Source organism: Macaca fascicularis, chromosome 16 (genome assembly GCF_037993035.2).
Source record: "Macaca fascicularis isolate 582-1 chromosome 16, T2T-MFA8v1.1".
Taxonomy (NCBI): Eukaryota; Metazoa; Chordata; class Mammalia; order Primates; family Cercopithecidae; genus Macaca; species Macaca fascicularis.
The window spans coordinates 44,029,042-44,051,324 of NC_088390.1; the positions used below are offsets into that span (position 1 = coordinate 44,029,042).

A 22,283-nucleotide genomic window follows, 5' to 3' on the forward strand; every position below is an offset into this window, starting at 1 on the left:
TTTTTTTCTTTCTTTTTACTCATGTTATTTTATCTTGTGCGTCTGACTAGGGACACCAGAAATGCTTTTTAACCTGTTGAGTTAGCTGGGCACAGTGGCTCATGCCTGTAATCCCAGCACTTTGGGAGGCCGAGGTGGGCGGATCACAAGGTCAGGAGTTCGAGACCAGCCTGGCCAACATGGTGAAACACTGTCTCTACTAAAAATACAAAAATTAGCCAGGCGTGGTGGCAGGCACCTGTAGTCCCAGCTACTCTGGAAGCTGAGGCAGGAGAACTGCTTGAACCTGGAGAGGCGGAACTTGCAGTGAGCAGAGATCATGCCACGGCACTCCAGCCTAGGCCACAGAGCGAGACACTGTCTCAAAAAAGAAAGAAAAGAAAGAAAAAATTTGTTGAGTTAAATTAAGTCACCCTTGACCTTGCCCTTGCCCTCAACCCTCACCACTGTTGACATATGTGTAGCATACACTATGCCTCATCTTTAGCATGTAAGAATCCTTAAGAGATTGTCTGAGCAGCTTCTCCAACTGTAAACATTTTCCTTGTTATGAAACTGGGAACAGCTGGTATAAATTTCTTAAAATAGTAGCCTTCTAGATTTTTTTCAGAGGCAAATTTACTCAACTGTCCCAAGAAAAATATGAACTGGTAGATTTGAGATTAAACACCAAGCAAAACAACTAACACTACATGAAAGGCATTAAAAATTACCAAAGAACTCAAGCTGAAGTTAAGTGTGTCCATATATAACAAACTCTCAAAGCAGGTCACATGAGCAAACTTATTTGGGGACAGGTTATAAATATAACAATTATAATCATCAAGAAATAATTATGTCTCAAGGTGTCATGATATATAGACTTTCTCTAAGATAATTCTTTTTTTTTAAGAGGCAGGGTCTCACTCTGCTGCCCAAGCTGGAGTACAGTGGCATGATTATTGCTCACTGCAGCCTCGAATTCCTGGGTTCAAGCAATCTTCTAACCTCAGTCTCCCAAGCAGCTAGGACTACAGGTGCATGTGTGCCACCTTGCCTGCCACATAATTCAAAAGTAACATTATAGCCTAAGTTACGTCTTTTTTTCCTCACCCCCACCATCCCCAGCATCCTCTCCTTGTCAAACTGCCATTCAAATTTCACAGAAGAAAACATAAGTGGAGGAAAATATACACATATTAAAATATCTGGAAATTGTTAGTAATGTTTTCTCTGAGAAGTAGATGTAGGAATTTGGAAAACTAGGAGAGCTTTTACTTTTTCCTTTATATACATCTATATTATTTACATTTTTTTCACAGTGAAGATGTACTGCTGTATATACATTTTAGCATAATTAATAGAAGAACATACGGACAAATTAAACTAAGTCCCATAAAACCCTTAGCAAGTTTCATAAATACCAGGCGGAAAAAATGTCTCCATTATTTTGGAAAATGCTCTGCAGCTTCTCGTGATACTTTTAGGGATACTCTAGCTAGTATTAGGAAAATACATTATGAGTAGATAAGCATTAGCGATGGTTAAAACTGGAAAGGAGAAACCTGCTGAACTATTGATCTGATTTCATGCTTCCAACTGCTTTTTACACTCTCCTACGTATCAAGATGAAGACCACCACTGGCTTAGACAAAGGCTTCCAAAAGAAGTGATAACAATCCAAATACTCTTGAAAAGTCATTTCGGCCGGGCGCGGTGGCTCAAGCCTGTAATCCCAGCACTTTGGGAGGCCGAGACGGGTGGACCACGAGGTCAGGAGATCAAGACCATCCTGGCTAACAAGGTGAAACCCCGTCTCTACTAAAAAATACAAAAAACTAGCTGGGCGAGGTGGCAGGCACCTGTAGTCCCAGCTACTCGGGAGGCTGAGGCAGGAGAATGGCGTAAACCCGGGAGGCGGAGCTTGCAGTGAGCTGAGATCCGGCCACTGCACTCCAGCCTGGGCGACAGAGCGAGACTCCGTCTCAAAAAAAAAAAAAAAAAAAAAGTCATTTCATGCAAAAGCAACTGAACAGGAATATTACAAAACAGTTGTTTGACATAAGCATAGGGTTATACTTGTCTCCATTTCTGGGATTATTTGGGTTATGAAAGGCAACTTCATTTATCAGTACAACCACTATTATCAAGGGGGGAAAATCTACAAATTCAGAATATAGAGAATTACAACTCAACATTATTATACCTTTTAAAATACATTTAGCCAAGTAGGGGCCACCCCATAAATGTTATATGTCTTCTAGGAAAATGTTTTCCTTTAAACAAAGGATTTACTTTCTACTTTTTCACCAGAGCCCCCTCTTTTGAATAATTTGTTCCTATTTCGGTACAATGTATCCTTAAGGAGTTTCAATGAGTTGTGAAATAATTGTTACTCATAAGCAAAAGGAAAGAAAAAAAAAGAAAGAAAGAAGAAAGAAAGAGAAAGCAGGATTAACTGCAATTGCCCCTACAACTGAGAAACTTGCATCTTGCACTTTCACCATGTAAATAATGCACAGATCCTGAGGGAACATGCCAAACACCAGGATTCTTAATTAATGGAGCTCTTTAATGTGCAAATCAGGAACAAATTGCAAGTTCTGACTTGCATTGATTATGAAAACATTAATTGAATGAGCAAGACCCTAAAAAAGACAGAATCCCAAGTCTTCCAAGAGACAAAAAGAATACAAAGCTCTGGAAACCAGACAAGTCTGACCAATGTCTAAAATGTAAACCTAAAACTGAGTGTTCTCACTACTACACAATGAATTGAAAAACGAGAAACAAACAAAAACCCCCAACAGTTTCATCAGACAGCAATCGTGATAAATGCATCTGTTACATTACCATCTTGCATTAAGAAAAAAAAAAAAAAAGAATGTTTACTCCAGAAGCTTACAGACACTGCTTTAACGGGAAAAAACAACATTTTCTATACACACATACTTATATGTATATAGGTGTAACAAAACAATGCTGTCTCTTTAAAAAAAATTCATCCTATATAAATTATAGCCATAAACTTTTCCTGCAGTACAGCCTAATTAATTCTTGTTCTATACACAAAGGGAAATGCTGGGTGACAAATGGGTGTGAAGCCAGAAAGCTGCCAGGTCTGCAAAACATTTTCTACTTCAATTTATAAGCAATTTTACAGTAAATCATCAACCAGAACCTGGAATCTCAGGAATCTCTGAGTGTCCAAACCACATTATATCACTTATCAAAGAGAGAAGCAAAAAGAGTTTAAAGACATCTCATTTTTCAGTTCTAACCCACATCAAAATCTAGAAGCTCTGTGTAATCTATTATTCTCTTCTGGGTAAGGTTTTAGTACCAAGGATATATATTTCAAGCAAAAATGACACTATAGGTTGATGTAGCCCATTCCTCTATCCCTAGAAGTACTGTATCATGTATCCGTTACCGTAAGAAATATTCCCAGAGTTATCTGGGAATAAGCACACATATACCCCCTCCCTCAATCCAAGCAAAATGTACACAATAATCAAGCCAGGCTGAAGGGTTCAACAGTGAGCCACTGTGGAAAACAGGTGGAAAATACTCCAAGGAAACAAGATTAGTGGAGAGGAAAATAGAAACTCATAGAAAACAAAGAAGAAAGCTGGGCTGCCTCTTTGTACTCAGACCTTTCTCCCATCCCTAACCCGTGGTAGCCATTGATCTATCCCAATAATTTTACCTTTTCCAGAATGTCATATAAATGGAATTTCCAAGTATATAACCTTTTGAGGCTGGCATATTTCACTTAGTATAATACCCTTGAGGTTCATCCATGTTTTTGCCTGTATCACTAGTTTATTCCCTTTTATTGCTGACTAATGTACAATTTGTTGTACATTTGGACATTTGGGCTGTTTCCAGTTTTTGGTGGTTATAAATAATGCTGCTATGAATATGCATGTACAAGACTTTGTGTGAATGTATGTCTTCATTTCTCTAGGGCAGATATCTAAGAGAGGGACTACAGGATCAGGCTCATATGATGAATATATGTTTAGCTTTATTTAAAAACTGCCAAACTGTTTTTCCAAAGTGGCTGTACTATTTTGCATTCCCATCAGCAATGTACGAAAGTTCCAGCTGCTCTACATTCTTGTCAGCACTTGGTGTTGTCAGGTGTGTATTTGTATTTGGCCTAATAGGTATGTAGAGGTATCTCCTTGTGGTTTTAATTTGCATCTCACCAAACATTAAAGATTAAGTTAAATATCTTTTCATGTGCTTATTTGCCATCATATATTGTCTTTGGTAAAGTGTCCAAATCTTTTGCCCATTTTTTTTTTTGAATGGATATTTTTTTTATTGAGTTTTGAGAGTTCTTTATATACTCTGGACACAAGCTGATTGTTAATTATGTGATTTGCAAACATTTCCTCTTCGTCTGTAGCTTATCTTTTCATTACTTTAACATATCTTTCACAGAGCAAAATATTTTATTTCTGATTTAGCCCAATTATCAATTTTTTCTTTTACGGATTATGTTTTTGATATTGTATTTAAAAACTCTTTGCCTAACCCATGTATTTTTCAAAACACTTTATGATTTATGTTTAAGTCAATATAAATTGACTGTCTTGTGTTAATTTTTGTATCAAGTATGAGGTACAGGTTGAAGTTCATTTTTTTTGCAAATGAGTGCACAACTGTCCCAGAACCATTTGTTGAAAAGACTATCCAGGCCGAGAATGGTGGCACATGCCTGTAATCTCAGCACTTTGGGAGGCCAAGGCGGGAGGGCAGGAGTTCGAGACCAGCCTGGGTAACGTAGCAAGACCTCATCTCTAAGAAAAATAAAGAAAATTTAGCAGGCCATGATGGCATACACCTGTAGTCCCAGCTACTCAGGAGGCTAGGGTGGGAAGATTGCATGGGCCAGGAGCTCAATGCTGCAGTGAGCCACTGCACTTCAGTCTCCACAAAAGAGGAAGACTCTGTCTCTTAAAAAAAAAAAAAAAGAAAAAGAAAAAGAAATAAACCATCCATTCTCCACTGGCTTGACTTGGCACCTTTAAAAGTCAACTGCCCATTATCTGTATGAATTTATTTCAGAACTCTCTATTCTATTCCACTGATTAACTTTTTAAAAATATAACTTTTAAAAGGAGTAAACCCACAAAAGAAAGGTGAAGAATGAGACAGGATAGCAACTCAGTTCTGTAAGCTACCTATACAATTATTAGAATGTTTAAAATTAAGAACATACCACATTATGAGGAAGTGGAGCAACTAGAAATCTTACACACTGCTGGTGGGACTGTAAAATGGTATAACCACTTTGGAAAATAGCTTGGCAGTTTGGGGAGTTAAACATGCATTTACCATGCAACTCAGCCATTCTATTCTTAGCTACCCAAGAGAAATGAAAGTCTATGTCCATATAAAAACATCAATACAAATGTTTGTAGCAGATTTATTTGTAATAGCCAAAAACTGGAAACAAAACAAACTGTGGTACACCCATACAATAGGATACTACTCAGCAAAAAACGGCAATGAACTACTGACACATGAAAAAATATGGAGGATGCTCAAAATAATGATGCTGAGTAAAAGCCAGACTAAAAAGGATACAAACTGTATAATTCCATTTATATAGAATTCTACAAAATGCAAACTAACCTATAGTGACAGCAGATTTAGTGGTTGCCTAGGGACAAACAGGGAAGGCCAGGAGGGAAAGATTATAAAGAGGCTGGGGAAACTTCTGCAGATGAGGAATATGTTCATTATCTTGACTGGTGATGGTTTCCCGGGTGTATACAAATGTCAAATTGCACACTGGACATATGGGCAATTTATTATGTCAATTACATCTCAACAAACCAGTTTTTGAAAAAGCAAATGGACAAATAATAACTGACTTAGATAACCCAAGCAAGATGACTAGGGTGCTAGCAATGAAGAATCAGATGCAACCTCACTTACAGTCCAAAAACAGAATGCAGAGGATTCAGGAACTGGCAGTGCCCAGCACTTCTAGAAAAGGAGATCAAAGCAGGCCTAAAAACAACTGGAGCACTTAAAATATCATATTTTCTTACTTAGGCAAAATTTAGAGGTTTATCCTTGAAGAGAGTTAAAGAGACGGTCTCTGTACAGGGAGATTCCAGACCATAGTTGAGGGCAAAGGAGTAATATTGAAAACAGGGGGACTAAACTGAAGCTTACAGACTGAATGCTGAGATCCGCAAGCCTACTCACCTCCTAGAGTGTTGGCCACCAGGCAGGAAACTGGAAGTCCTCTAGATTTTGATCTCATAAAGAGCAAAGATCTAAAGATACTGCCATTGGGAGTTCTCCCAAGATGGCGCAGATAGATTGCTTTACAATGGAGACCACAGACAGAAGCCCCATCCAACAAACAAGTTCCCCAACAACTTTTTGGTATGATACACTTAAAAATCAACAGAGAGCTCAGAGGATCACCAAAAATCCAAGAAAAACATGTAACATGTTATATAGGAGTCAAAGCAAAGGCAAAAAACAAACAAACAAACAAAGCAGCTTGGAGGAAACAGACTATGCAGGAAGAACACATACAAAAATACATAGGCCAGGCGCTGGGGCTCACATCCGTAACGTCAGCGCTTTGGGAGGCTGAGAGAGAAGCATCACTTGACCACTTAAAGCCAGGAGTTCAAGACCAGCCTGGGCAACACAGCAAGATGTCATCCCTACTAAAAATAAAAAATAGCCAGGGGGGATGGCATGCACCTGTAGCCCTAGCTACTCAGGAGGCTAAGGCGGGAAGATAACCTGAGCCCAGGAGTTTGAGGCTGCAGTGAGCTATGATCACACCACTGTACTCCAGCCTAGGTGACAGAGTGGGACCTTGTCTCAAAAAAAGAAAAAAGAAAAAAACCCAAACAGTAAATAAAACAAAATAAAATAAAATAAAATAAAAATATGATAGAAAAGGCCACGCACGGTGGCTCACGCCTGTAATCCCAGTGCTTTGGGAAGCCAAGGAAGGTAGATACCTGAGCTCAGGAAGATACTCGAGCTCAGGTATTCGAGACAAGTGTGGCCAACGCAGCAAAACCTCATCTCTACAAAATCTACAAAAAATTAGCCAGGTGTGGTGGTGTGCACCTGTAGTCCCAGCTACTTGTAGGGCTGACGCAGGTGGATTGCTTGAGCCCAGGAGGCCAAGGCTGCAGTGAGCCGAGATCGAGCCACTGCACTTAAGCCTGGGTGACAAAGTCAGAGCCTATCTCAAAAAAAAAAAGAAAAGAAAAGAAAAGAAAAGAAAAGAAAAACAAGATAGAAGAAATTTTAAAACCTCAATAGAGAGTATTGAAAATAAAGCTGAGGAAACGTCTTAGAGAGGGAAGGATGAAAAATTGAAGAGAAAAAGAATCACAGAAACAGTCTGATGCCAAATAACAGGCCTTCCAGAAAGAGAGAGGAGAGAGAAAGGAAACACAGGGGAGAAAGTAAAAAACAAAATAATTTCAAGAGGATTTTCTAGGACTGAAAGACATGAATTTCTAGATTGAAAAGGCCCTCCAAGTGCTCTGGACAACAGACAAAAACAGATCTATTCTATGGTACATCATTATGAAATTTCAGAATTCTGTGGACAAAGTTTCCAAAAAGTTTCCAAAAAGGAAAAAAAAAAAAAAAAAAAAAAAGCAAGATCTAGAATCAGAACAACTTCTGGCTTACCAATTGCAACTTGAGAAGCTGAAATACAATGTAACATTCTATAGAATTCTATATACAAAGGATCAATCGTGATGACAGAATAAAGGTATTTTCAGACAACTGAAATCTAAAAATATTTACCTCCCATACACCCCTTCTCAGCAAGCTATGAGAGGATATGCAACAAAAATTGGAAGTAGCCAAGAAATCTCTGGAATAGGAGATCCACAGAAGCAAGAAGCTAAGGTAACCCCCAGTATGATGGTGATGGCAGATCCCAGCATGACAGCTGGATACCTGAGAAGGTAAACAGGCCAGGTGAGAGCAGGTCAAAAAGCTCTGGGAGGGACTTCTTAAGGAACATCAACTGGCATAATATTTGATGCAACTTAAGACTTGAGAAGAGATTTAGCTAACTGGAGAAAAGTTTGGGCTTGAATTACTACACAGAAACTCAACAAACAACAATTTAACAATTAACTCTAGAAAACAAAACAATGTGTGGGAAAGGAAAATAATCATTATTTATTATGTGGCTCAGCTGTGAAAAGTGTTTATAGACATAATAATGTAAATACTGAACACTGATCTAACCAAACTACAGTATAACCACAAAGGGGCAAATTAACAACATAACCACAAAGTATGCATGAGTGTAGCAGGAATAAGAGCTAAATCTTCATTATTATAAAGGGGAGTCAACAGGTAATGCCTAAAACTGAAAACTCAAGTAGAAACAAACCATGTTAATTAGAAAAATCCATTGATTCAAACCAAAAACAAAACAAAAGTACAACAAAATAACTTAAAATATAATTGTTGCTTCAGGAGAAATGGTTATGGCACAGCCACTATACACACAAGCAGCAGACTACTGGTTTTCATAACAAGCTTCCTAGAATTATCTGACTCTAAATTGTATATATGTATTGGATACAAAGTTTAAAAGGAGGGCACAGCGGCTCATGCCTGTAATCTCAGCACTTTGGGAGGCCAGGGCAGGAGGATCACTTGAGGCCAGGAGTTTGAGATCAGCCTGGGCAACATGGTGGGCAACCCCATCTCTACCTCCTCCCCTCCCCCGCAAAAAAGGGAAAATGTCCAAGACAAACAAAAAATCTGGTTGAGACAGGAACAATTCCAGGAATTAAAATGACTCTACAACAACAACAAAAAAAACTTTAAATTTACATAATATACTCTTATTAGTTATACAGAAAAGGAACATTCAGGAATCAAAAGACCCCTTAAAGACTAAAAATATGATTTAAAAAGAAAACTTCAGGCTGGGCACAGCAGTTCACACCTGTAATCCCAGCATTTTGGGAGGCTGAGGCGGGAGGATCACTTGAGCCCAGGAGCTCAAGAACCAGCTTGGGCAACATAGTGAGATCTCATCTCTACTAAAAATTTTTTAAAAATTTGTCAGGCATGGTGGCACACACCTGTAGTCCCAGTTACTTGGGAGGCTGAGGCAGGAGCATCTCTTGAGCCCAGGAGTTCGAGGCTGCAGTGAGTTATGATCACACTACTACACTCCAGCCTGGGCAACACAGCAAGGCCCTGTCATAAAATAAAATAAAATAAAATAAAATAAAATAAGAACTTAGCAGCTTAAAAATAACTTAAAAATTAATTTTTAAAAATCTGGAAATCAGCTTCAAAAATCTTTCAGAACATAAACATGGTAAAATCATAAAAAGATGGAAAATGAAAAATAACACATAAGAGACACAACACTAATCCAGGCTTAAAATCTAAGAGAACAGAGAAAATGAAACGAAGAAAATTATTAAAGAAATATTAGAAAAGATATTCCCAAAACTGAAGGACCCCAGTCTTCATACTTACTAAGGTAAATGTTTAGCATAATAAAAATGACCCATACTTAGACATCTCTTCAGGTAATTTCAGAAAATCAAGAATAAAGACAAATTCTGCAAGACCCCATCTCTACAGTGCAAGACCCCATCTCTACAAAAAAGAAAAAAGAAAAAAATTAGCTGGACGTGGTGGCATGCAACTGAGGCCGAGCTACTTGGGAGGCTGAAGTGGGAGGGTCACTTGAGCCCAAGAGTTCGAGGCTGCAGTGAGCCACGATTGCACCACTGCACTCCAGCCTGGGCAAGAGATGAAGGCCCTCTCTCAATAAAAAATAAAAATACAAGAAAAAATAACCAAGAGAAGATCCCAAACATGTCCAGAGACAAAAATAAGTCATCTACAAAGGAATGAGATTCATACCTTGTCACTGGAAAACACTGGGATGGTAGAAGACAATAAGACACATAGTAGGTTGAATAATGGTCCCCCAGAGATATCTACATCCTATACCCCAGAACAAGTGAATGTGGCTTTGTCAGTAACATATTAAAAAGTCAAAAGGGGTCAGGCGTGGTGGCTCATGCCTGTAATTCCGCAGTTTGGGAAGCCGAGGCGGGCGGATCACGAGGTCAGGAGATCAAGACCATCATGACTAACACAGTGAAACCCCGCTTCTACTAAAAATACAAAAAATTAGCCGGGCGTGGTGGCGGGCGCCTGTAGTCCCAGCTACTCGGGAGGCTGAGGCAGGCGAATGGCGTGAAACCAGGAGGCAGAGCTTGCAGTGAGCAGAGATCGGGCCACTGCACTCCAGCCTGGGCAACAGGGCGAGACTCCGTCTCAAAAACAAAACAAAACAAAACAAAAGGTCAAAAGGACTTTGCAGATATAATTAAGTTAAGGATCTTGAGATTATCCTGGATAAGCCAGGTGGTCCAATGTGATCTCAAGGGTCCTTATAAGAGGAAGGCAACAGGGTCAGAGTCAGGAAAGGAGAGGTTGCAGAGATGGAATTGCTGGTTTTAAAGATGGAAGAGGACCATGAGCAAAGAATGTGGCCACCTATAAAAGCTGGAAAAGGCAAGCAAACAGATTTCTCCCCTAGAGCCTCCAGGAATAAAGCCCTGCTGACACCTTGATTTTAGGACTTGTGACCTCCAGAACGATATGATAATCAGTGTGTGCTGTTAGGTCACCAAGCTTGCGGTAATCTGTTACAGCAGCAAGAAGAAACCAGTAACAGGTAATACTTTCTAATTCTGAGGGAAAGTAATTTTCAATCTAGAAAGGTCTACCCAATCAAACAAGAATATATCAATGAGGAATGAGGGCAGAGTATTTTCAAACCTGCAAGAACTCAGATAATTTACTCTGGATGCATGTTTGGCAGCAAACTGACAGAGTAAACTGAGGTAACAGAAGAGAGCCTGAAAACCCGAAAGCCGTAGCTCTCTCCAGAAGAGCAGTGAAAGAGAGGCCCAAGAGCACAGCTGTGCATTACTCCCAGAGAACAACCAGCTCAAAGTGGAAAATTTAACACAAGGGATGGCACGATGTAAAGCTAAGGAAAAAAAGGATTGAGATGATAAAACTGGGCTACAAGGGCGGGGGGGGGTAAAAAATTACAAAACTAAGGGGAAAAAAACAATAAATTAATAGGAAGCAAACAGAAAATGGCATGATTTTAAGCAGGTAATGGAAAGCAACTAAAAACTTGAACTAAACTAGGAATATTCTCCTTTGAGTGGACTAGGAGCCATGACTGAAAAAACAGGGAAGAAATACAATTTTCCAATTCTTCCCTGTCCTAGCAGTCTACCTTATTTACATGGTAATTACACTGTAAATGCAGTTTATTGGCTCTTTTGTTTTGTTTTGTTTTGTTTTAAAGACAGAGTCTTGCTCTTTCACCCAAGCTGGAGTGCAGTGGCGCGACCTTGGCCCACCACAACCTCCGCCTTCTGGGTTCAAGCAATTTTCCCGCCTCAGCCTCCTGAGTAGCTGGGCTTACAGGTACCCACCACCATGAAATGGTCCACATTGCTATCTAAGGCACTCTTGTGCACTGGCCCATCTCCACTCCATCCCCACTCACCCACCATAGGATGTTGTGACAGCAGATGTCCCCCTCTCCTGCAGCATCAATTTACCCCTCTCTGCTGGGTCACTCCTATCAACATACAAACATGCTAGTATTTCACCTTAAAAAAAAAAACAAGCAAAACACCCCTCTCATGACCACATCCTTCACCATCTAATGTCCCCTTTTAAAGCAACAACCCTTCAAAGAGTTGCCTATACTTTAATGTTTCATTTTCCCCATTCTCTCACTTTTTCTTTTTTAAAATTAATTTTTAAAAATTGAGACGTGGGTCTCACTATGTTGTCCAGGCTGGTCCTGAACTCCTGGGCTCAAGTGATCTGTCCACCTGGGCCTCCCAAAGCGCTAGGGTTATAGGCATGAGCCACTCACTGTGCCCAGCCACTCCATTCTCTCTTAAACCCGTTCCAGTCAAGCCTGTAAGCCTACCAGTCTGCCAACTTCATCAAGGTCAAGGATGCCCACCATGTTGCTAGATAAGTCAATTCTCAATCCCCATCTTACTTCTGTTAGCAGCAGTCTCACCCTTCATATCAGAGAATAAGACATAAAGATATAAACAAAATATCTAAAATTACAGAAGTAAAACAAATAAAATGTTAGTCAAAGGAGTACTGTCTTCCTGAAGGCTTCTGTATATTTATCTTACTCCTATGTGATTTTAATAAAACAATTTAAGAACAGGTTTTAAGACATAAACAACAGAGTATCATCTTATGCAGCAGTTGGGTTCTAAAGTCTGAGCATAAAGCAAAAACTCAAGTTTTGACAAAACCATTGTGAAAATCCCTTATACTGTACATAATGGATATTATTGTGTGAAAGATAGCATTGTGCTATCTTTCAATAAGTTCAACACAGCCAGTCCTTCCCCTCGAACATTAGCCCACAGAGCACTTTGTCAATTAAACACAGATGATTCCATTTAGGGACCGTCCTGTACAAAGACTGCATGCTGTAACTTTAAGCACCAGATTGATATTCTGCTGATCGATGCTCACTAAAGAGGTACCCAAGAACAAAAAATAACCAAGGCAATAAAAGAATCCGCCTGCCATCTCATGCATACTCTATGCTCACTGAATAAAGTGGCAGGCAGAATTATTGGCACTATATAAAGTTTCTCTCTCCTTGGTTTTTGTTTTGTTTTGTTTATTTTGAGACAGAGTTTCGCTCTTGTCACCCAGGCTGGAGTGTAATGGCGCGTTCTTGGCTCACTGCAACCTCTACCTCCCGGGTTCAAACGATTCTCCTGCCTCAGCCTCCCCAGTACCTGGGATTACAAACGTCCACCACCACTCCCAGCTCATTTTTTGTATATTTCATAGAGAGGGGGATTTCACCACGTTGGCCAGGCTGGTCTCAAACACCTGACCTCAGGTGATTTGCCCACCTCGGCCTCCCAAAGTACTGGGATTACAGGCATGAGCCACGGTGCCCAGCCTCTCCATCTTCTTCTTTTGGCCAGGCGCATATAGTTATGTTTGAGTTAATTAAATGTACATATAAAGAGACCATTGTGCAATGATAAGTACAACTTCACCATGAATATAGTGACACAGTGATCCTACTATGGAGCTACTAGCTACTCCAAGTCAGGGCTACTTTCTTATCTAACTCATTACTATTAAAATTTATTTTTCTGAGCTACTCTGGGCCACTCTGCCTATGGGATAGCCCTGTTCTATCTATGGAGCAGTCAAAAAAAAAAAAAAATTATTTCTGGTGCTGAAGACAACCCTCACTCCTAAGAAACCCAACCCCAAAACAGTGAAATGCATTTTCTAGCTAGATTGGTATCAGTAGTTTTTAAGCTGCCCTTAGCTCCCATGGGTCTGTGACCCATTTAGGGCTTATACTCTCAGGGTAGGCAGAATCAGTGCATAAGAATCTGACACGTGGCCGGGCGCAGTGGCTCAAGCCTGTAATCCCAGCACTTTGGGAGGCCGAGATGGGCGGATCACGAGGTCAGGAGTTCGAGACCATCCTGGCTAACACAGTGAAACCCCGTCTCTACTAAAAATTACAAAAAAAAAAACTAGCCGGGCGAGGTGGCGGGCGTCTGTAGTCCCGGCTACTCGGGAGGCTGAGGCAGGAGAATGGTGTAAAAACCCGGGAGGCGGAGCTTGCAGTGAGCTGAGATCTGGCCACTGCACTCCACCCTGGGCGACACAGCGGGACTCCGTCTCAAAAAAAAAAAAAAAAAAAAAAAAAGAATCTGACACGATACTCCCCTCCTCATTCTGCCACTTGGTGACTTTGGAAAAGTTCTTGCTCTGTGATCCAGCTTTACTCTCAACATTATATAAATGCCTAATTAACTAAACTGGACAAAGTAGTAGCTCAAAAGGGACAAAAAGTCTTCCCACACAGAACTCACTCTCTAATAAATAGATAAAACATGGCATATGTTATTTAAATGCTAACAGGTATTATATAAATATCAAACAGAAACTTAGCAAGAAATGATTGCCTTCATTTCCCACCTACAGTTTAGGAAAAAAAGATCAATAATACCTTGTGGAGGCAGGAGTGTAGGAAAACAACTATTACAGATGAGAATTTAAATTGTTACAATTCTTCCAGGGGCTAGTCAGGCAACATATTCCAAAAGCCTTTTTAAAAAAACGATGTAGGCCGGGCGCGGTGGCTCACGCCTGTAATCCTAGCACTTTGGGAGGCCGAGGCGGGCGGATCACAAGGTCAGGAGATCGAGACCACGGTGAAACCCCGTCTCTACTAAAAATACAAAAAATTAGCCGGGCGCGGTTGTGGGCGCCTGTAGTCCCAGCTACTCGGGAGGCTGAGGCAGGAGAATGGCGTGAACCCGGGAGGCGGAGCTTGCAGTGAGCCGAGATCGCACCACTGCACTCCAGCCTGGGCGACAGAGCGAGACTCCGTCTCAAAAAAAACAAAAAAACAAAAAAACAAACAAAAAAAACAATGTACAAGGCCCGGCACTGTGGCTCACACCTATAATCCCAGCATTTTGGGAGGCTGAGGCAGGCAGATTACCTGAGGTCAGGAGTTCAAAACCAGCCTGGCCAACACAGTGAAACCCAGTCTCTACCAAAAATACAAAAATTAGCCAGGCGTGGTGGCGGATGCCTGTAATCCCAGCTACTCAGGAGGCTGAGGCAGGAGAATCACTTGAACCCGGGAGGTGGAGGTTGCCGTGAGTCAAGATCCTGCCATTGCACTCCAGCCTAGGCGACAAGAGTGAAAACTCCGTCTCAAAAGAAAAAAAAAAATAATGTACAAGTCCTTTGTCCCAGCAACTACATTTCCAGGGAATGTAGATCTGTGCAATATGATACAGTATCCACTAGTTATATATGGCTACTAAGCACTCAAAATGTGTCTAGTCCCAATTGAAATGAATTGTGATTACAGGATATACTCTGGATTTCAACGACTTAACATGAAAAAAGAAATGTAAAATATCTCATTAAGATTTTTATATTGATTACATTGAAATTATAATATTTTTGATATATTGGGTTAAATAAAATGTCTAAAATTAATTTTACCTGTTTCTTTTTAAAAATGTGGTTATTAAAAATTTTTAATTACATGTGGCTTGCATTATATTTCTACTGGACAGTGCTATTTTTAGACAAACTGCACAAATACGTATGTACAAGGATATTTATCAAAGCATGTTTTCTACAAGTGAAAAGCTAGAATAAACCTAAGCACCCATCAATACAGATTGGCTAACTAAATTGCAGTAAATCTATAAAAAGGAATACTTTAACTCCTAAAAATGCTGATGTACATCTAAATATACTGACATGAAATATTAAGCAGGAAAAACAAAACTGAAAATAGTACATATTTATATGATTCCATTTTTTGTTTTAAAATGTGTGGTGTGTGTGTGTGCACGCAAAAAGGTCTGGAAGGATATTTATCAAAATGACAACTATGGTTATCTCTGGGCAGTAGGATTACAGCTAATCCTTATTTTCTTCTTTATGCTTCTATGTATTTTCCGATCTTTGAAAAAAGCATGACATACTTTTATAATTAGAACGCTGAAGTTATTTTCAAAAATGATAGCCATCAGCTGAAGCAAAAAGATCAATCTTACATCATCTTGGCTAGATGAAGTCTGCAGCAATAAGGGTCCTTAAGCCTACACAATGTTATAATTAGTGGGGGTTGCAGGTGCCTTTGTCCCACGCAATACTTAAACCCATTCCAAGTAATTAAAAATATTTCAAGGTTCTACAGAACATTGTGAGAACTTTGCCATGAACCCATAAAGTGTTAATTGAGAGAACTCTGAAATAAGTGTTTATGGATTTTTCACCTAAGGCAACTAAGTAATTTAAAACGGGGGGATTTTGGTGATAAAATTGGTTGCCTCTGGGACAGGGTACTGGGCTGCAAGGGTACAGGATTATCACTGTATAGTCTTTAGCATTTTTCAATTCTGAACCATGTGAATGTACTGCCTACTTAAAAATAAGTAAAACTTTAAAAACAAAACATTATCAAGACTCCATGATTGCCCATAGCTTATGCAAAATTTAAAACATTATTCTTTAAGGTGTCTATTATTGTTGAGGACAAATTACCATTAAAAATTTTAGTCTAGCCGGGAGCGGTGGCTCATGCCTATAATCCCAGCACTTTGGGAGGCCGAGGCAGGCAGATCTCAAGGTCAGGAGTTCGAGACCAGCCTGGCCAATATGGTGAAACCCCATCTCTACTAAAAATACAAAAATTAGCTGGGCGTGGTACCACATGCCTGTACTCCCAGCTACTCTGGAGGCTGAGGCAGGAGAATCACTTAAATCCAGGAGGTGGAGATTGCAGTGTGCCGAAGTCGCGCCACTGCACTCCAGCCTGGGCAACAGAGCAAGACTCCATCTCGAAAAAAAAAAAAAAAACAAAATTTTAGTCTAGTCAAGTCAAAATAATTGGGGCTCTTAGGGAAGGACCACAAAGATATGAGAGGGTAAGTATGAAGTGGGAAGATGACAGGGTGCAAACAAAATATAATTTATTAATAGTGAAATTTGTTTTCATACTCTTAGGCAAGTAAAAAATCTGAATACTTCCTCTGTATTTATATTACATTATACTGTGTTCTTGGATGTTTTGCTTATGGGAAATATCAAAATGTCAACCATTGTTTCTATTAAAGGTCTTTAATGATATTGCATTTTAGACCTGTAATGAAACATGGTGCTCACTGCAGTTTGTAATGCATCTCATTAAATACATTAATAGTATGCATTTCACTAAAAGGTCAACTTATTATGACTGAAGTTAAGCTTTCCTTTAATCACTTCATTTAAAGCTATAGAGCAAACTCTGAAAAAGACAGTAGAGTACCTGTTAAAGAAACACTCTCTAGGACCTTTCGCCTTAAAGAAAAGAAAAAAAACAAACAAGACATGCACTCACAATTTTCCCACCCATCCAAATCAGTCATTTTTTTTTGTTTGTTGGTTGGTTTGTTTGTTTTTTTGAGAGAGTCTCACTCTGTCACCCAGGCTGGAGTGCAACGGCGTGATCTCCGCTCACTGATAACCTCTGCCTCCTGGGTTCAAGCGATTCTCCCACCTCAGCCTCCCAAGTAGATGGGATTACAGGCACCCACCATCATGCCTGGCTAATTTTTGTATTTTTGTAGAGACAGGGTTTCACTATGTTGGCCAGGCTGGTCTTGAACTCTGGACCTCAGGTGATCTGCCCACCTTGGCCTCCCAAAGTGCTGGGATTAAAGGCGTGAGCCACCACGCCCGGTCTGTATGTTTGTTTTTTTTTTGAGACAGAGTTTTGCTCTTGTTGCCCAAGGCTGGAGTGCAGTGGGGCAATCTTGCCTCACTGCAACCTCCACCTCCTGAATTTAAGAGATTCTCCTATTCAGCCTGAGTAGCTGGGATTATAGGCGCCCGCCACCACACCCAGCTAATTTTTTGTATTTTCAGTAGAGATGGGGTTTCACAATGTCGGTCAGGTTGGCCTCCAACGCCTGACCTCAGGTGATCCTTCTGCCTTGGCTTCCCAAAGTGCTAGGATTACAGGCATGAGCCACCATGCCAGGTCAGTTATGTTCATTAAGAAATTACTGTTAATGGTTTTATGTGGTATTATGGTATAATTTTTAAAAATCCTTATCTTTTGGGCCGGGCGCAGTGGCTCAAGCCTGTAATCCCAGCACTTTGGGAGGCCGAGAAGGGCGGATCACGAGGTCAGGAGATCAAGACCATCCTGGCTAACACGGTGAAACCCCGTCTCTACTAAAAATACAAAAAATTAGCCGGGCGTGGTGGCGGGTGCCTGTAGTCCCAGCTACTCGGAGGCTGAGGCGGGAGAATGGCGTGAACCCGGGAGGCGGAGCTTGCAGTGAGCCGAGATCGCGCCACTGCACTCCAGCCTGGGAGACACAGCGAGACTCCGTCTCAAAAAAAAAAAAAAAAAAAAAAAAAATCCTTATCTTTTGAACATACGTGCTGAAAATTTTACTGATGAGAGGATGTGTATTATTTGCTTCAAAATAATCCAGAAGGTGAGCGAAGTTGGTATAGCTACAGATGAAATAAGATTGATCATGAATTGATTATTGCTTAAGCTGGTGAAGGCATGTGGGGGTTCACTGTGCTATTTGTCTACTTTTATATAAGTTTGATATATCCCATAATGAAAAGTTTTAAATAACTCATGGTGAGATTTCCTTAAGTAACTTCCCTTCTTCCTTACATATCATTGCCACCAACATAAAAGACATACTTCCTAACACAGTAGAACATTTTAAAAGAAAGAGAAAAGGCCGGGCACAGTGGCTCATACCTGTAATCCCAGCACTTTGGGAGGCCAAGGCAGGCAGATCACGAGGTCAGGAGTTTAGGACCAGCCTGGCCAATATGGTGAAATCCCATCTCTACTAAAAAAAAAATTACAAAAATTAGCCGGGTGTGGTGGCACACACCTGTAGTCCCAGCTACCCAGGAGGCAGAGACAGAAGAATTGCTTGAACCTGGGGGGCAGAGGCTGCAGTGAGTTGAGATCGCACCACTGCACTCCAGCCTGGGTGACAGAGTGAGACTCCGTCTCAAAAAAAAAAAAAGAAAAAAGAGAAAAAAGAAAGAGAGAAAAAGCAAACCTTCTTAGAGAAATGGTTTTGTGCACAGAAAATCCCTTAATTTTGTTAAGATTACTCCATGACTTACCACATATGCAGCCACTAAAATATCAGACAATGTCTTTGAAATCACTTCCACAGTTCAAGTTTAAATTACCAACATGTAACACCAAGGTGACTGGGGACTAAGTTTATACGTTTGGGGTGGCGTGTGGAGAGGAAGGAGATATTCATTTAGTTTCTGAAAAGTAGAGTTTAGGGTGCTGAAGCTACAAAGGCATGGTACTCAGCAGTTTACTGGGGCTAGAATACAGCTGGAAGTCTGTCATTTTAGAGGCAATAGTTAGGGCTATCCGAGTAAGTGACAGTGCCAAGGAGAGACTATATTGAGAAAACACAACCTGAGGACGGCATTCTAAATGGAATGAAATTTACGTTGAGAGGATACAAAAAGAGCCAGAGAAGAGATCAGAAAGGTAGGAGAACCCAAACAGCACAGGTAGTGTCACCAAACCAAAGAAAAGTATTTCAAGGAAAAGTTAAACGCTTCAAGGAGGTAGTAGCTGGGTATGGCAATAAGGAAATCTGCAGCCATCTTTCCATAGTGTCATAAGAGGCCAACACTGCATTGTAAGTATTAGTAAACTACAACACTTTCCAGAACAATTAAATTATATAAAGAATCCAAATACTAATAAAAAAGTAAAAAACACTGAAGACTAGTGATGCTCAGTCACACTGATAACTATTGAGTGATTGCTCACATGGTCGAATACTGCCAAATGCCTCTTTGAGCAGAAGATAATACTAGTACCTAACATTCATGGTGTGATGTGTGCCAGACACTGTACTAATGCTTTCTATTGATTATGTCCTTTAATCCTCACAACCATATTATCCCCATTTTACTGTGAAGTTAAGTAACTTGCCCAAGGTCACACGGCTAATCCATTGCTGAGATGAAATCTAAACCAAGCCGGTCTGACTTTAACTACTCTGTAAGACCAAGCAAATTGAAAAGAGATTTAATTAAAGACAATAAGTTCCAGTGTTTGTTCTGGGGTTAGTATAAATTCAGCCTATGTTCCACACCAGCTATATAGCACAGTATAAATTGGTCATCCAGAGTAATGTGACCAAGAATTTTCTCTCTCTCTTTTTTTTTTTGTGGGGGGCGGGGACAGAGTTTCACTCTTGTCACTTAGACTGGAGTGCAATGGCATGATCTCAGCTCACTACAAGCTTTGTCTCCCGGGTTCAAGTGATTCTCCTGCCTCAACCTCCCAAGTAGCTGGGACTACAAGTGCACACCACCATACCTGGCTAATATTTGTATTTTTTGTAAAGATGGGATTTCACCATGCTGGCTAGGCTGGTCTCAAACTGCTGACCTCAAGTGATCCGCCTGCCTCAGCCTCCCAAAGTGCTGGGATTATAAGCGTCAGCCACCATACCTGGCCAAGAATTTTTTTTTTTTTTGAGACGGAGTTTCGCTCTTTTCGCCGAGGCTGGAGTGCAATGGCACAATCTTGACTCACTATAGCCTCCGCCTCCCAGGTTCAAGCAATTCTCCTGCCTCAGCCTCCCGAGTAACTGAGATTACAGGCGCCCACCATCACACTTGGCTAATTTTCGTATTTTTAGTAGAGACGGGGTTTCACCACGTTGGCCAGGCTGGTCTTGAACTCCTGACCTCAGGTGATCAGCCCACCTCAGCCTCCCAAAGTGCTGGCATTACAGGCGCGAGCCACTGCACCTGGCCAAGAATTTTTTTCTTAAACTCTGTTTATCAAAACAGGGGAGTATACAACATATTATGTCATATTGCCACAAGAAGACCAAAACAGACAAAAATAAGCTACTCTTCAAATGCACACAAATTCTCATTATTAGAAACTCCCTACCCTCCCATCTTAGGATATGTGATACCAAAGTTCCTTTCTTCTCCCTCCTCCACCACAACCCACCCTGTCAGACTAACAGACGCTGTCAGATTAAATGAGGTTCATCAATGAGGTAGAGGCAATGGGTTAAGCACAAAAAAGAGTAAAAAGATCAGAACAAAATAAAAGTGAAATAACATTGCAGTGATTAAAGACACTAAATGGGCTGGGTATGGTGGCTCACACCTGTAATCCCAGCATTTTGGGGAGGCTGACACAGAAGGATCATTTGAAACCAGGAGTTTTGAGACCAGCCTGGTCAACATAGTGAGACCCTATTTCTATAAAAAAAGAAAAAATTAGTCAGGCATGGTGGCTCATGCCTGTAGTACCAGCTACTCAGGGGGCTGAGGTGGGAAGATCGCTTGAACCCAGGAGTTCAAGGTTGCAATGAGCTGTGATCACACTACTGCACTCCAGCCTGGGCAACAGAGCAAGACCCTGTCTCATAACAAAAAGAAATTAAATGGTACCCAAGAATATGTGTCTATTATACTGGATACTGACTAACCCCTAAAATATCTGTATTTTAAGATGAATTTTTTAAAATGAAAAAGGCTCAAGCAAAAAGAATGAGTAACAAAATGAAAAAGGCCTTATCGTGAAACATTTAAAATATTTAACCTAGAGCAGTCTAGGTTTCATTCCAAAGGCATATCAGGAATTAGGGTACTAGGGCACTAAACATAGCAGGGAAGTGCTCCAAAAATCTCAAAAAACTTGAAAACCATCAATCTGTCATCTATTTGAGAGAGAAAGGAGGCAAAGACAGGGGAGGGGATATAAACGGCCCACCTCACCCTCACAGGCTACACAACATTCCTGGAAGGACCGCCCAGACTTCCCACAAGGGAAGAAGCAGACTTCAAGCGTGGCAGGACACAAAACCCAAAAACTGGACTCTAGGAAGCCATTCCTAATTACATCAGATATTCACCTACGAGAAATGTTCCAAATTAGATATCCTCCTCAGGTCCCTTCCAACTCTAACTCCATGAAACCAAAAAAATAAATTTTCAAGAGCAAATGAAAACACAAAGTCTCAGCATGCAAGTAAGACATATTGATCCCAGCTGAGCGCAGAAGCTCACGCCTATAATCCCAAAACTTTGGGAGGCCAAGGCGGGTGGATTGCTTGAGCCCAGGAGTTCAAGACCAGCCTGGGCAACACAAACTGTCTCTCTTTAAAAAAAAAAAAAATAGATAAAGATATAGATAGACAGACAGACAGACAGATAGATAGATAGATAGATAGATAGATAGATAGATAGATAGATAGATATAGATCCCAAACACAGCACACTCACCCTAAATCTCCCTCTGCCCCAGTCCTTCAGTGCCACTGGGTACACAGGCAAGCAGCACACAGGAAGCAGTGTGGTGCAGAGGGAAGATTCCTGCATCATAAGGTAGAAAAGTTGGAGCTTCATCTCTGCCATACACAAATAAGCTCTGCAACTTTGGGCAAGTCATTCTGGGTCTCAATCCTCTCATGTGTAATATGAAGACACTGGGAACCAAATACTCTCTCAATTCCTTTTCTCTTCTAGAATTATTTATAGCTGAGTAATTCTCCTTTAAAATGTGTTCCTCCCTCAGCAGTATCATCTTTCCTCACTCTATGCCACTTGAAGAAAGATATAAATAAGATCATCTTAGC

At 40.5% G+C, this 22,283-nt stretch overlaps 1 protein-coding gene across 4 annotated transcripts in view; it reads right to left on the reverse strand.

The window, feature by feature from the left end:
• Positions 1–22,283, reverse strand: part of AATF (apoptosis antagonizing transcription factor) — a 111,994-nt gene that overhangs the window by 84,114 nt on the left and 5,597 nt on the right. The window lies entirely within an intron of this gene.